The sequence below is a fragment of the Vicia villosa genome, linkage group LG5 (assembly GCF_029867415.1).
Source record: "Vicia villosa cultivar HV-30 ecotype Madison, WI linkage group LG5, Vvil1.0, whole genome shotgun sequence".
Lineage (NCBI taxonomy): Eukaryota > Viridiplantae > Streptophyta > Magnoliopsida > Fabales > Fabaceae > Vicia > Vicia villosa.
The window spans coordinates 99967478-99984790 of record NC_081184.1 but is presented as its reverse complement, the minus strand read 5'-3'; the positions used below and the strand labels follow the sequence as shown (position 1 = coordinate 99984790).

The 17313-nt window shown below is 38.5% G+C and overlaps 2 long non-coding RNA genes across 2 annotated transcripts; both read left to right on the top strand.

Annotated features, from left to right (window-relative positions):
• Nucleotides 1–7143: 7143 nt before the first annotated feature.
• Nucleotides 7144–8684, top strand: LOC131606925 (uncharacterized). The gene is made up of 2 exons (XR_009285118.1): nt 7144–7233; nt 8412–8684. It is a non-coding gene; the product is annotated as an uncharacterized LOC131606925 (long non-coding RNA).
• Nucleotides 8685–13521: 4837 nt separating this feature from the next.
• On the top strand, nt 13522–15062 carry LOC131606924 (uncharacterized). The gene is made up of 2 exons (XR_009285117.1): nt 13522–13611; nt 14790–15062. It is a non-coding gene; the product is annotated as an uncharacterized LOC131606924 (long non-coding RNA).
• The last annotated feature ends 2251 nt before the right edge of the window (nt 15063–17313 follow it).

The following is a 17313-nucleotide window of genomic DNA, read 5'->3' as shown; positions in this document are numbered from 1 at the left end:
ATTTGATGCCCCAAGTGGGTACTCTTGAGTCTCAAGGAAGTGTTTAATATCGAAATACCAAGGCTTTTTGTTATACCCCAAAATTTGCCCGCATCTTTTTTCAAGAAAACTCCAATCTGAAAATTAAGAGTCTCATATAATCATGGATTTTTATTTCAACAAATATCCTGACATATGAAATACTTAGTTTTTAAAATTTTTCTTATACAGTAATTTGGCTTGCAGTTGAATTTATTCTTACGCAAACGCCAAATACTGTTTATTACTTCACACATGCTATTTATTTATTTACAGATAAATAGTACTGACACAATTGGTACAAAGTTAAATCTTTTTGCAGGCGCAGAATCAGGAAACTCAGACTGTACTGGTAACAGTAAATATTAGTTATTTATTATGTCTATGTTTTTTTTCCCTAACAAATCATGTAAATAAACTTTCATTTTTCACATAAAACAAAAAAAAAACAACAAAAAAGAAAATTAACTTTGACTGTTGATTTTTCACTCTAACTGCTACGTCAATACCTGAACGGTCAGTTGACAGCCAAACTGCTGGCAGTACAATTCTCAGTGTTTTGTACCATCAATCAAATCAATCTTTCACAATTCAAAATTCCAATTTTTTTGTTCTAGAAGTCTTCTGAATATCACGCGATTAGCAGAGACTCAACACTGCACAAAAATCAGGTACGCTTAACTGTCTCCTACACAAACAGTCCCTGACTAGGGTTTTCTTGTTTTTACAGGAGAAACAAGCTTTTGAGACCTCAAATGGATTTCATGCACATCCATATATCTCAAAGTACCATACAAATTTTCAAACTTCAATTCACTCAGACGCACCGTCAGCAGCTCAAACAGTCAACAGACGACCCGTTTGACCAAAAAAGTCAACAGACAGTCAAAAATGAATTTTTTTGTCAAAGTCCATATTTTGTCAAAGGATTCATCATTTGATCATTGGATGATCATAATTCATCACGGAAAGATCAAAAATCAACAAAACCCTAAGATTCAAAATTAGGGTTTTTGCCTGAAAAGTCAACTCAACTTTGACTGGTCATAACTCTCTCATCCTTCATCCAAAAAATTCAAACCAAAGCTCATTTAGAATGAAATTCAATTATCTTTCAAATGCAATTGATCCCATGGTCATTGCATTCACCATTTGAAAAATATGACCAAAGACATTACAGGTCATTTTCAAATTCAACAAAAAGACACTTTTTTCAAAAGGACACACAAGGAGCATCAAAAATCATTTTGACATGAGACCAAAGGCATTGGTTAGAGGACTATCTGAGGTTTCCAAAAAGTGCAAGATCTCCTTCATATAACAAAAATTGAGGGATTTACACCTTGTTGAAGTTGGCTAAATTTTGGGAAAATGCATGAAATCAACATTGCTCAAAAATGTATTTTTTCCAAATGGGGCCAAGTTTTCATGGTTCAAACATCATTTCCATAATATAGTGGGCCTCCCACGACCAAGACAAGGCCCACACCTTTTTTTATCCATTTTTTGCTTAATTTTATCTTATTTTAAGATTAAATTAAAATAAAAATGAATGGATAATGGGTAGCTTACAATCCAAGCATGACTCACCCAAGGAATCTCTGATTTTCTGCAGAGAATTGAAGAGCAAGGCAAGAGCATTGAAGAGAAGAAGACTTGGTCAATAATTCAAAGGTTTTTAATATAAAAAATCAAGAATTCCACAAAGGCAACTAGATGCTTCTTGGCTTCAATTCTAAGCACAACATAGTCTATATAAAGGCTATAACACTTCACAATCAAAGGAGACAGAAATGAGAGCCATTCTTATGCTTGTACCATGCTTGTAACCACTTAAACTTTTCAAAGAAATTTCAAATTCGAATTTTTAATTTCAGTCAATTTCAATACAAACTAAGCATTCAAACATCATCTCTGAGCTTCACTGAAACTATTCCAATCAATTGCAAGTCTTAAACCTCACTGAATCGAGCTACACAGGTCACGATTTGCTCAAACTAAAACTGACTTGTATCTCATAACACAAGCATATCTAGCACGATGTAGACATATATTTGAACTTGGTGTGGTGTGTAGATCATTTCTGGAACTTTAATTGAGTTTTAGACGCTTACACACGAAGTTACCATTCTAGGGTTCATAATCTCAAAATTAGGGCTTTCTGAAATAGGCAAAATTAGAGGATCTAAGTGGTACCATTAAGTTCGTATGGATCAGACGAGTTGAATGGATAGGTCGCGCCAAATTTATTTTTAGGTTTACCCCTATTCGTTATTTTGCAGGTCTGAAGCTCATCAATTACAGCGCTCTTTTCATAAAAGCGCTGTAAAAGGTCCTAGCGAGAGGTTAAAGATGATGAGGTGTCCCTACCTCATTGGACAGCCAGCGCGCGCGTTCTTTTGAATTTTCCACTAATCCAGTGTTTTGCAGGTGTATTGATGGCCATGTGTCTCAATATCTGAGCCTTCAGATTCACTTTCCAGCTCATCCAACGCACCTGACACGCCAGTCCATACCATGGACTCTCCAATCAACCACATCTGATTAGTATCCTTTTATTTTCTATTTTATTTTAATTTTCTTTGCAAAATTAATTAAAAATAGTTTTAAAAATCCAAAAAATACACAAAAAATATTTTTAGACTTCTAAAATAATATTTTATTTTATGATATAATAATATTTTATTTTTCTTCAAAATTTCAATATTTTGCATAATTAATTAGTATATATTTATATATTTGCTTTTTAATTATTCTTAACCAATCAAAAATCATAAAAAAAAAATTGTTCTTTATATTAAATATTGTTTATATATTATAAACTAATTTTGTACATATTTTGAATAATTTTCTCTTTGAGTTTTAATTATTTGTATAATTATGTATTAATTAGCTTAATCAATTTCAAATCAGTTTCAAAAATTCCAAAAAAATTAGTTTTGTTTTAAAATTAATTGACAAATATTTTGTACATATTTTAAACTTAATTCCTAGGTTTAAATCTATTTTCATCTTTTTTCTTCATTTTAATTTAATTAATCATGCATTAATTATAATTAAAATCAATCATAAAAAAAATTCAAAAACATGCCTTTTATATTTCTTGCAATTTAAATTCCTAGATAAATGTATAGGATGTCAAATTCATGTAAATAGGCTAGTTTACATTTCCTGCACAATCGATGTAATAGCGTAGATTTACTTTCCGCACTTTACATTTCCGCATTTTAATTTCCAGCAAATATAAACTACGTGTATGTCAAAGATAAAATTGAACCGTTAGATCACTAACTTCAAAGATAAAATATCTGAATCCAAACACAATCACACTTGCACCTTTTAAGGTAATCCCTTCTCATTCTTTTCAAAATCAAAGTCAAAATTCTAGTGTTTCGAGTACAAAATCGAACCTTTTGTTTGTATCCGGTGAAAGGATAGATTTTTAAAGGAAATAAGGATAAAGACTTTACAACTCAGGGTAGACCTCCTAGTTTGCTTGCTCAAATCAAAACAAACAAAATTCTCATACACTGTTGTTTTTTTAAAACTTTCCAAAAAGACAATATTTTGTATACATCCAAACACGGATCATTACAAAGTTAACGTTCTTTTCAAAACATCTTTCGAAAGATAAACAAGCATTTTGTATACATCCGCACAAGGATCATTACAAATTCAATTTACAAAAGTATTTGAAACCACATATGAGCATTCTAAAGCAATTGAAAAGTAATCGAAAAACAAGTGAGCTAAGCAAACTTAAGAGCCCATGGATAACCATGGATACAAAGGGTGCTAACACCTTCCCTTTGTATAACCTACCCCCTTACCCAGAATTTCTTAAAGGTCTTTTTTCTGTTTCTTTTATAAACCTTTCCTTAATTGGATAAAATAAAAGGTCGGTGGCGACTCTGTGAATTTTCAAAAAATGCGAAAGCATAAGCGATAAAAAAGAGTCAGTTCACGTATCTCTCCCGCTCAGAGGTATGGCCCGAAAAAAAACGGAGGTCCACAGAACTGGCGACTCTGCTGGGGATTCACTTTCAAAAAAACAAAATGTTTTGAAAAGGGGTTACCTTAAGAGAATAAGTCACTTCGATGTTTTCAATTGTTTGACTTGATTGCTCTATTTTTCAAAGGTTTGTTTGGGTATTTTGCTTGTGTGAAAGATTCTAACCCGAATCTCGAGATACCTTAAGTATATGACAATAGACCAAGGAAACTGTACGGCATGTACCGATACGGTTGATCTGGTAGTCATCATTAGTGCGATACTTTGGTTTATACTGATGTCCCTTGAAAACGATCAAGGAGTATATTAGGCTTCCGAAATGTCATTAAACACTAATTTGTCTTAGAACCTTTTTAGTTGAACTTGACTTATGGCCTATTAAGTGGCTAGCTTTGAAATTGATCGAAGTTAGTTATCCTCGAGGAATATTTTGATCGGCCGCTCGAGCGCCGTATTGAGATGTTACTTCCAAGGATCATAGAACCCGAATACTATTCTAGGACAGGTTTTAACCAACTCAACTTCAGTGGGGAGGGTATCACCTATCAGCTCCATGCAAGCCTTTAAACCTAAGGCTATTGTTTGATTTGTTTTTGTGTGCCACATGTTTGCATCATAAGCATATCATTTTCACATTAAACACTTCAAGGATCAAAGAGTTTACCTTTGTTTTTGCAGGTAATGGCTCCCGCCACCCGAGATTACATCCGAATCAACATCTCAACGGTACCATCTGAACTAAAAGACTTAGTGTCAGAATTCCCCAGGAATGTTCAATTCACCGAAAGGCATGGTCACCTACTCCATTTGGTTACCTCAAAATTTGAAGAAGACATGATACGGGTCCTGTTCCAGTTCTTTGACCCTGAACATCATTGCTTTACCTTTCCTGATTACCAGTTGATACCCACTTTGGAAGAGTTCTCTGAGCTAATTGGATTGCCTGTTCGAAATCAATTACCTTTCACTGGTTTAGAAAGGATTCCAAAACCTGAAGTCATTGCTGCTGCTTTACATCTGCGAAAATCAGAAATCGAGTCCAATTGGGAAACAAAGAGTGGAGTTAAGGGTTTGCTTGCCAAGTTCTTGTTGGAAAAGGCTCGACTAGTGCTAGAAAACAAAAGTTATCCAGCTTTTGAGGAAGTTATGGCACTTTTGATCTATGGGTTGGTTTTATTCCCAAATCCCGATTAGTTCATAAGTGTACACATCATCAACCTTTTCCTAATCCGTAACCCGGTACCAACATTGCTGGGAGACATTCTACATTCTCTACACACTCGTACCATGAAGAAACGAGGAACTCTCATGTGCTGTATACCACTACTGGCTAGGTGGTTTACATTTCATCTTCCCCGATCAGTGTTGAGAAATGAACAAAGAATGCAATGGTCTCGCAGGATTATGTCTTTGTCTCATTCAGATATCCGGTGGAACAACTTCTTTCAAAGAGACATTACTATCATTGATCATTGTGGAGAGTACCCTAATGTGCCACTCCTTGGCATCAAAGGAGGCATCACTTACAATCCCTCTTTAGCTCTACGCCAATTCGGATATGCAAGGAGCAACGGTCCTCATGACATGATTATCCGTGGCATTGTGTTTGATTACGAGAATGATTCTCATAGACACCGACGAAGGTTCATACATGCATGGGACAGTGTCTATAGAATAGAAAGCAAAACTTTGGGGCAATGGAATTCTATCCCTATGGAACCTTACCTCAGATGGGTCCGCACTCATGCTCAAAAACTCATTATGCCATATCCCGCTATTCTACCTGTGACTATTGAACCAGAGGTCGAAGGATACGAACCCCAAGTTATTCTACACCCGGATATGCCAACTGACCTAGAAGAGTTGCAAAAATCTTGGGTTCAACTAAAAGAGGAAAGAGACACCTTCAAAGCACACTGTCAGGACTATGAGAGAAGGATATTGGAGCTCACCAGACAGCTTCAAGAAGAACGGCAGATCAACACATTCCTGGGGGCAAAGAGAAAGCGTCCACGGGAGACCTAAAGGATCATTTATTTTATTTCTGTCTAGTAAGCCCAAATGAGGCAAAGAAAAAAAGAATAAATTGATTAACTAACGTTTGTTTCTTCTTTAACAAATCTAAACTCTAAGATCCTTGAAAACATTGCACACACATTTCATTTCATGCATTGCATATACATTTCATACATTGCATTCATATACATTGCATATACATTTCATTCATATACATTGCATCCAGTCATACACATTGCATAACAGGTTCACATGACGGATTTCTCATCTCCTCGCTGTTTATTTCAGTCAGAAGAGATGGAATCCGAGACAAGCATCAAGAATCTCGAAGCACAGAATGCCCAAGTTCAAGTGGCAATTCTGGAACTGGCAAAGGGGCAACAAGAACTGAAAGCCCTGATAATCAAGAAGAAAAAGAAGCCCAAAGGATCTGTAGGCTTGAGTCATCTGAAAAGGAAGATCAAAATCCCAGTCAAAAAGTTCAAAAAGCCACAGATCCCTGAAACAGTCGGTGATGGTGAACAAGAAGACAATCAAAGCAACCAGGGTTCTGCTAAACCCTCTCTCTCTTCAAATGAAGAAGATGATCATTCTGGGGACGAACCGGATGATGACAAATACCAACAGCTGGAAGACCGTATGAAAGCTATGGAGATACAAAAAGTACCTGGCTTAGATTTCAATGATCTGGGGCTCATCTCGGATGTTGTTATCCCTCCAAAATTCAAAGTTCCTGTCTTTGCAAAATATGATGGAGTTTCTTGCCCGAAACTACATCTGAGATCCTATGTGAGGAAGATACAACCTCATACAACAGATAACAAATTGTGGATTCACTTCTTCCAAGAAAGTCTGTCGGGTACACAACTCGAATGGTACTACTGTAACACCCCGTTAATTCTAGTGTATTAATTTAATTATTTTATTAATTAAATTATTAGAATTAATAATCTGTGGGAATTATTTGGAAAATAATAAAATATGGTGTTGGGCTGAGTGTGATAGTTAGTAGAAGGGGGGTGTTAACTAAGCAAGCCCATTAAGAATGTTTTATTTTATTTTTCATAAAATAAAGGAAATTGGGAAAAAGAGAAGCAGAAGCAGTAGAAGCAGATATTGGGACTGAAGAACACGTGAAAGTGAGAAGAGCCAAAGGGGGAGAAGAACTTCGAAGATCCGACTCTAAGGTAAGGGGGGATTCTTCGGGTTAGTAATCCTTATGCGATTATAGGTAGTAGGATTGATTAGGATTATTGTTTAGTTCATTCGTACGTGTCGGGTTGGGAATTTGTTAGGTTTTGATGATCTTGTATGAATTGACATAATCCTGTTGATACTTGTGATATGTGATGTTAATACATGTCAATAACCTATTTGAAATGTGTAATTGTGTGAAAAACAATGTTAATTGTGTGCTATGTTCGTATGTACCTGAAATTGGGGTTATGGGATAGGGTAAAAGCTGTCAAAATAGTGATTTTTGCTGTGCAGGTACGTAGGAACCGGTTCCCATGTGGGACGAACCGGTTCCCCCTTGTAAAAACAGAGAAATATGGGTTCTGGGTAGCTGGGAACCGGTTCCCATGTAGGGACAACCCGGTTCCCCATAGTAAAAATCAGAGACGTGATTTTGGATACAGCCAGGAACCGGTTCCCACGTAGGGACAACCCCGTTCCTGCAGCATTTTTCTAAAAATGTTTTATCTTTGAAAGCTCATAACTTTTGATCCGAGTATCCGATTTATGTGCCGTTTTGAGCATTGTGAAGCTGAATTAAAGTCCTATATGATGAATAGGTGGTATGGATGTGAAGTCCAAGTTGTTTATTTGTGATTATATTATTTCTTGGTTGATGACTTTCATGTATGCGTGTGATGTGTTTGTATGAATGCTAAGAATATATATACATGCTTATTGGTGATAATTTGGTGATGATAATGAGACGATGTGTTACATCGGATTGGTGATGTTGTAAGCATGTTATATGTTGCATTCATTGGCATACATTTTTGGTGATGGATCCCGGTGATGAAAGTGGATCAAAATGGTGGGCATAATTCCCATTGTGTGGAATTTGTGCTGGTTAAAACTGTATCTTGGTGATGAAAAAGATCGGTTGGATGGGTTTATCCCATGGATGGTACCACATGCATTAGTGTCAGTTCATTCATTGCATTATATTATGGTATGACTGAACGATTGTGTGGAGTGATAGAATATGTTTATGTACTGATGTTTGGTTGTTATAACAAATTCCGATTCTATGTATGATGAGTGGATGATAATTGCTATGATATTCCATTGCTTATGATTGTATAATGGTTATTAATTCGAATGAAACTCACCCTTACTTTGATGATTTCAGATTAAGGATGTAGCGGCGTGTGATTGGGTGAAGATAGCTTATAAGCTAGCCCGTAGTTCGTGTCGAGTCATGCTCTGATTGTAACACTGGGATCGATTAGTCTTAGCGTTACTTGAGATACTATGTTGTTATTTTGTTTATGGATTATGTATTGATGAGCTGTTTGGATATGCTCCTAACATTGTTTGAAATAAGTTTCCGCTGTGATGAACACATGTTGAAGTTTGGTTAATTTTAATAAAAGCATGACAATCGACTTTGATGTTTTATTTATTTAATAATTGTAACATCCTTGATGTGTTATTACTCTGATTATATTATTTTACCGTGGGGTTTTAGAAGGGTGTTACAATAGTGGTATCAGAGCATAGTTGGTCGTTTGAGTCAGAGTCTTAGTGTCAGTGTTCCCTTGTATGCGACTAGTGTAAGGTAAACACTGTCGATACTTTTATTCTGATGAGATTGTTTTGTGATTTAGCAGAACAATGGCTGGAAGAGGTGGAAGGAACGATGATGCTATCGCAGAGGCTCTAGGCATGATTGCTGGTGTATTGGGAGGGAATGCTAATGGAGCTGCGATTGGTGCTGACAGGCAGTTGAACAGCTTTCAGAGGAACAACCCTCCACTGTTCAAAGGCACTCATGACCCTGATGGTGCTCAGAAATGGTTGAAAGAGATCGAGAGGATCTTCCGAGTGATCGATTGTGCAGAAAATCTGAAGGTGAGGTACGGTACTCACATGCTATCAGAAGAAGCTGATGACTGGTGGGTTACTACTAAGACTGAATTGGATTCAGATGGGATTGCGATTACTTGGGCCATATTCAAGAGAGAATTTCTGAGGAAGTACTATCCTGAAGATGTTCGGGGAAAGAAGGAGATTGAGTTCTTGGAACTGAAACAGGGTAGTATGACGGTGCCTGAATATGCTTCCAAATTTGTGGAATTGGCTAAGCACTACACACCCTACACCAACGATGCAGCTGGAGAATTCTCTAAGTGTATCAAGTTTGAGGATGGTCTTCGTGATGAGATCAAACAGGGCATCAGGTATCAAAGGATTCGCCGATTTGCTGATTTAGTGGACTGTAGCAGAATCTTTGAAGAAGACAGTCTTAAGCTGAGATCATCTCACTCTCGCGAGTTAGTTGATAAAAAGGGTAAGAAGCCTATGGACAGAGGTACACCATATGGTAGGGGAAACCCAAGAGCTGGTAATTGGAAAAGGCCTAGTGGGGGAGATTCTGGTGCTCCCTTTAGGTGCTTCAACTGTGGTGAGCCAGGACATAAGAGGAATGAGTGCAAGAAAGAAGAGAAGAAGTGCTTTAAGTGTGGCAGAGTAGGCCATGTTGCTCCTGACTGTAAGATGAGAACTGTGACTTGTTATAACTGTGGAGAAGAAGGTCATATCAGTACACAGTGCACCAAGCCGAAGAAGAACCAGTCTGGGGGAAAAGTCTTTGCTTTGTCTGGATCAGAAACTACTCCGGAGGATAGACTGATTAAAGGTACGTGTTTCATACATAACACACCTTTAATTGCGATTATTGATACTGGTGCGACTCACTCGTTTATTTCATTGGATTGTGCTAAGAGGCTGAATTTGGAGATATCAAAGATTGATGGAAGTATGGTTATTGACACTCCTGCGTCGGGTTCAGTGACCACTTCATCTGCATGTTTGAACTGTCCTATTGATATATTTGGTAGGAAGTTTGGAATGGACTTAGTGTGCCTTCCACTTGAACAACTTGACATTATTCTGGGGATGAACTGGTTGCAATTTAACCGAGTTCATATCAATTGTTTTACGAAGACGGTCATCTTTCCTGAAGAAGTTAATGTTGATGAGTTGGCAATGACTGCAAGACAAGTGGGTGAAGCAATTCAAGAAGGGGCAGCCGTGTTTATGCTTTTTGCGTCGATGGAAGTGAAAGGAAGAGTAGCAAGTAAGGAATTACCAGTGGTCCGAGAATTTCCAGAAGTTTTTCCAGAAGATGTCAGAGAACTACCACCTGAAAGGGAAGTAGAGTTTGCTATTGAATTAGTTCCTGGAACCAGTCCTATATCGATGGCACATTATAGGATGTCGGCATCTGAATTGACCGAGTTGAAGAGTCAATTAGAAGAATTGTTGGAGAAGGAGTTCATCCGTCCAAGTGTGTCACCGTGGGGTGCACCGGTGTTATTGGTAAAGAAGAAGGAAGGATCTATGAGGTTGTGTGTAGACTACAGACAACTGAATAAAGTTACTATCAAGAATCGGTATCCATTGCCGAGGATTGATGATCTGATGGATCAGTTGGTCGGAGCTAGTATATTCAGCAAAATTGATTTGAGGTCTGGGTATCATCAGATTCGTGTGAAGGCGGACGATATTCAGAAGACTGCGTTCAGAACGAGGTATGGTCATTATGAGTACACTGTGATGCCGTTCGGGGTTACTAACGCACCTGGTGTTTTCATGGAATACATGAATAGGATTTTTCACCCTTATCTTGATAAGTTCGTTGTGGTGTTCATTGACGACATTCTGATATATTCCACAAATGAAGACGAGCATGCAGAGCATCTCAGAATTGTGCTGGGAGTGTTGAAAGGGAAGAAGCTTTATGCCAAACTGTCGAAATGTGATTTCTGGTTAAGTGAAGTGAGTTTTCTGGGTCATGTAATTTCTAAGAGCGGTATTGCCGTAGATCCAGCAAAGGTAGAAGCTGTGTCTCAGTGGGAAGCTCCGAAGTCCGTGACTGAAATTCGTAGCTTTCTGGGTCTTGCAGGTTACTATCGGAAGTTTATAGAAGGATTTTCAAAGTTAGCTCTACCGTTGACGAAGTTGACTAGAAAGGGTCAAGCATTCGTTTGGGACTCGGAATGTGAAGAAGGATTCCAAGAATTAAAGAAGAGGCTGACTAGTGCTCCTATTTTAATTTTGCCGAATCCGGCAGAATCTTTTGTTGTGTATTGTGATGCTTCATTGATGGGACTTGGAGGTGTGCTAATGCAGAACCAACAAGTAGTCGCTTATGCGTCGAGACAACTTAAAGTGCATGAGAAGAATTACCCGACTCATGACTTAGAGTTAGCAGCAGTGGTGTTTGTGTTGAAATTATGGAGACATTATCTTTATGGTTCACGGTTCGAGGTGTTTAGTGATCATAAGAGTCTGAAGTACCTATTTGATCAGAAAGAGCTTAATATGAGACAGAGGAGGTGGTTAGAGTTCCTTAAAGATTATGACTTCGAGCTGAATTACCATCCGGGTAAGGCGAATGTTGTTGCTGATGCTTTGAGTAGGAAGTCCTTGCACATGTCAATGTTGATGGTACGAGAACTAGATTTGATTGAACAATTCCGGGATTTAAGTTTAGTATGTGAAGGTACTTCGAATAGTATCAAGTTAGGTATGTTAAAGCTGACAAGTGGATTTCTTGATGAGATCAGAGAAAAGCAGAAAGATGATGTGGGACTAGTTGACAGATTGACTTTAATTAACCAAGGGAAAGGAGATGAGTTCAGAATTGATGAGAATGGCATCTTGAAATTTGGCGGCCGTGTTTGTGTTCCTGATGTTACTGAACTGAAGAAGAGTATCTTGGAAGAAGGACATCGTAGTGGATTGAGTATTCACCCTGGTGCTACTAAGATGTACCATGATTTGAAGAAGTTATTCTGGTGGCCTGGAATGAAAAAGGACATAGCTGAATTTGTGTATTCTTGTTTGACTTGTCAGAAGTCAAAGATCGAACATCAGAAGCCGCATGGAACTATGCAACCTTTATTTATTCCTGAGTGGAAGTGGGATAGCATATCCATGGACTTTGTATCTGGATTGCCAAGAACAGCTAAGAACTATGAAGCTATTTGGGTTATTGTGGATAGACTGACGAAGTCTGCTCACTTCATACCGATGAGGATGGATTATTCGATGGAAAGGTTGGCACAGTTGTACATTGAGAAAATAGTAAGTTTGCATGGTATTCCTTCGAGCATAGTATCAGATAGAGATCCAAGATTTACATCCAGATTTTGGGAAGGGTTACAGAAGGCCTTGGGTACTAAATTGAGGTTAAGTTCTGCTTACCATCCGCAGACTGATGGTCAGACTGAAAAGACGATTCAATCATTGGAAGATCTATTGCGTGCTTGTGTATTGGAAAAAGGTGGTACATGGGATAGTTACTTGCCGTTGATTGAATTTACTTACAACAACAGTTACCATTCGAGTATTGGTATGGCTCCATTTGAAGCTTTGTATGGTAGAAGGTGTAGGACACCACTGTGTTGGTATGAATCTGGTGAAAGTGCAGTGATTGGACCAGAGATTGTTCAAGAGACGACAGAAAAGATTAAGATGATTCAAGAGAAGATGAAGGCTTCTCAAAGTCGTCAGAAGAGCTACCATGATAAAAGGCGGATAACACTTGAATTTCAAGAAGGAGATCATGTGTTTCTTAGAGTAACTCCTACGACGGGTGTTGGTCGAGCACTAAAGTCAAGGAAGTTGACGCCACGTTTCATTGGTCCGTTTCAGATTACAGAAAGAATAGGAGAGGTTGCTTATCGTATTGCTTTACCAACAACACTTGCAAACCTACATGACGTATTCCATATATCTCAATTAAGGAAATATATAGCGGATCCGTCTCATGTAATCCAGGCAGATGACGTGCAAGTGAGAGATAATATGACAGTTGAGGCGTTGCCTATGAGGATTGAAGATCGGAAGATAAAGCAACTACGTGGTAAGGAAATAGCTTTAGTCCGAGTAGCTTGGGGAGGAGCTGCAGGTGGAAATGTTACGTGGGAGCTGGAAAGTCAGATGAAAGACTCTTATCCCGAACTCTTCGTTTGAGGTATGTTTTCGAGGACGAAAACTCTTTTAGTGGGGGAGAGTTGTAACACCCCGTTAATTCTAGTGTATTAATTTAATTATTTTATTAATTAAATTATTAGAATTAATAATCTGTGGGAATTATTTGGAAAATAATAAAATATGGTGTTGGGCTGAGTGTGATAGTTAGTAGAAGGGGGGTGTTAACTAAGCAAGCCCATTAAGAATGTTTTATTTTATTTTTCATAAAATAAAGGAAATTGGGAAAAAGAGAAGCAGAAGCAGTAGAAGCAGATATTGGGACTGAAGAACACGTGAAAGTGAGAAGAGCCAAAGGGGGAGAAGAACTTCGAAGATCCGACTCTAAGGTAAGGGGGGATTCTTCGGGTTAGTAATCCTTATGCGATTATAGGTAGTAGGATTGATTAGGATTATTGTTTAGTTCATTCGTACGTGTCGGGTTGGGAATTTGTTAGGTTTTGATGATCTTGTATGAATTGACATAATCCTGTTGATACTTGTGATATGTGATGTTAATACATGTCAATAACCTATTTGAAATGTGTAATTGTGTGAAAAACAATGTTAATTGTGTGCTATGTTCGTATGTACCTGAAATTGGGGTTATGGGATAGGGTAAAAGCTGTCAAAATAGTGATTTTTGCTGTGCAGGTACGTAGGAACCGGTTCCCAGGTGGGACGAACCGGTTCCCCCTTGTAAAAACAGAGAAATATGGGTTCTGGGTAGCTGGGAACCGGTTCCCATGTAGGGACAACCCGGTTCCCCATAGTAAAAATCAGAGACGTGATTTTGGATACAGCCAGGAACCGGTTCCCACGTAGGGACAACCCCGTTCCTGCAGCATTTTTCTAAAAATGTTTTATCTTTGAAAGCTCATAACTTTTGATCCGAGTATCCGATTTATGTGCCGTTTTGAGCATTGTGAAGCTGAATTAAAGGCCTATATGATGAATAGGTGGTATGGATGTGAAGTCCAAGTTGTTTATTTGTGATTATATTATTTCTTGGTTGATGACTTTCATGTATGCGTGTGATGTGTTTGTATGAATGCTAAGAATATATATACATGCTTATTGGTGATGATTTGGTGATGATAATGAGACGATGTGTTACATCGGATTGGTGATGTTGTAAGCATGTTATATGTTGCATTCATTGGCATACATTTTTGGTGATGGATCCCGGTGATGAAAGTGGATCAAAATGGTGGGCATAATTCCCATTGTGTGGAATTTGTGCTGGTTAAAACTGTATCTTGGTGATGAAAAAGATCGGTTGGATGGGTTTATCCCATGGATGGTACCACATGCATTAGTGTCAGTTCATTCATTGCATTATATTATGGTATGACTGAACGATTGTGTGGAGTGATAGAATATGTTTATGTACTGATGTTTGGTTGTTATAACAAATTCCGATTCTATGTATGATGAGTGGATGATAATTGCTATGATATTCCATTGCTTATGATTGTATAATGGTTATTAATTCGAATGAAACTCACCCTTACTTTGATGATTTCAGATTAAGGATGTAGCGGCGTGTGATTGGGTGAAGATAGCTTATAAGCTAGCCCGTAGTTCGTGTCGAGTCATGCTCTGATTGTAACACTGGGATCGATTAGTCTTAGCGTTACTTGAGATACTATGTTGTTATTTTGTTTATGGATTATGTATTGATGAGCTGTTTGGATATGCTCCTAACATTGTTTGAAATAAGTTTCCGCTGTGATGAACACATGTTGAAGTTTGGTTAATTTTAATAAAAGCATGACAATCGACTTTGATGTTTTATTTATTTAATAATTGTAACATCCTTGATGTGTTATTACTCTGATTATATTATTTTACCGTGGGGTTTTAGAAGGGTGTTACAACTACCAGCTGGAAAATACCAAGGTTCATACTTGGGAAGAATTAGCTGCTGCTTTTTACAAACAGTACCAATACAATGCTGATCTTGCGCCAACCCGTACTCAGCTAAGGGGCATGTCTATGGGACCAAAAGAAAGTTTCAAAGGATATGCACAAAAGTGGAGAGATATGGCTGGAAGGGTTCAACCACCCTTATCTGATCGCGAACTAGTCGACATGTTCATGGGCACTTTAACTGGCCCTTTCTATAGCCATTTGCTGGGAAGCTCATCATCAGGTTTCACTGACCTTATATTGACCGGAGAACGTGTCGAAAGTGGCATTCAAAATGGAAAAATTCAAATAGGTTCCTCCTCTGGTACTACAAAAAGGCCCATCAGCGGGAGAAATGAGGTCAATGCAACACAAATTCAGAAAAGTCGCAAAAGTGAGCAGCATCAATCTGTAGGGGCAGTTCTGATCTCCACATCTGCATCTCAAAAAGATCAACAGCCAAAATATACGCGTCAACCAGATGCACCAAGAAGAAATTTCACCAGAATCAACATGCCAATCTCTCAGGCATTGCAGCACTTGCTAAAAGCAGATCTGATCACATTAAAAGGTCCTCCAAAGAATGTCAACACTTCCTCTCCGAATTATCGCCCTGATGCAACATGTGCCTATCACTCAAACTTTCCAGGACATGACGCAGATCACTGCTGGGCCTTGAAAAATAAAATACAAGATATGATAGATGCTGTGGAAATTGAGTTCGATCCTCCAGAAACTCCAAATGTCATCACCGCACCTATGCCAAAGCATGACAAAACTGTCAACGCTATCCTGGACACTGTTTACATCTATGATGTGACCGAATTATCAACTCCACTCTGCGAAGTCAAAGGAAAGCTAATCCGAGCTGGTTACTTCCCAGGATGTGACCCCGACTGCTTTTATTGCTCATACCTGCCCAATGGTTGTGAAAATCTGAGGATGGGAATTCAAAAGTGGATGGATCGCCGTATCATTATGTTAGAGAGGCTCCCTTCTATGGACGTGCTGTGCGAAGTCTTTGCAAACGGGATAAGAATAGAGGATGCCTCAGTGATCTCCAGCTTACCATTCAAAATCTCTGCCAAGGCTCCATTCAAAATTTCTGCTACACTCAAAGTGGCATCAGTAGTCATTGCTAGTCCAACTCCATTTCCATACTCCTCAGACAAAGCTGTCCCATGGGGATACGACGCTAATGTTTACGTTCATGGAGTTAAGCAGGGTATCTCGACTGAAGAGACCGCAAAGTTAACTACTCCAACTGTGGGTAATATTGTGGGTACCAGCAAGATCACGAGAAGTGGAAGAATCTTTTCACCAGAAATTTCTCCAAATGTTGCTGCTGGTCCAGTCCGAGTCCCAGTTCCTAATCAAAATGTCAACGCTCGAGGCAAAGAGCCACAAGTTGAACAAGTTCAAACCCCGGTGGAGATCACTACTGAGGATCCATCAAAGCAAGAAATGGAGGAAATATTGAAAATCATCTGCAAGAGTGATTACAATATGGTTGAGCAACTGGGGCACACCGCTTCAAAAATCTCAATGCTATCTCTGCTAAAATATTCAGAAGCTCATGCCAAAGCTCTGATGAAGTTCCTCAAAGCTGCGCATGTGCCTCAAGAGATCTCAGTCGACCAATTTGAGAATTGTGTTGCCAATCTAACCGTGAACAATGGTCTCGGTTTCTCTGATGTGGATCTAACTCCTGCTGGAAAAAATCACAACAAAGCCCTACATATCTCCATTGAATGTAATGGCACCACTCTATCTCATGTGCTAGTAGATAACGGTTCTTCTTTGAACGTGTTACCGAAAACAATACTAGAAAAGCTTGACTTCGAAGGAATTGTGTTACAACCAAGTGATGTTGTGGTAAGAGCCTTTGACGGGTCAACCAGAACGGTATACGGAAAAGTGAATCTCCCAATCAGAGTGGGTTCTCAAATCTTTGATTCTATCTTTTACGTAATGGAAATTCACCCAGCCTACTCCTGTTTACTTGGACGCCCTTGGATACATGGGGCAAACGCTGTAACTTCTACCCTGCATCAGAAGTTAAAATATCCAGTAAAAGGAAAGATTGTCACAGTCTATGGCGAAGAGGAATATATGGTTAGTCACCTAAGCAATTCCAAATA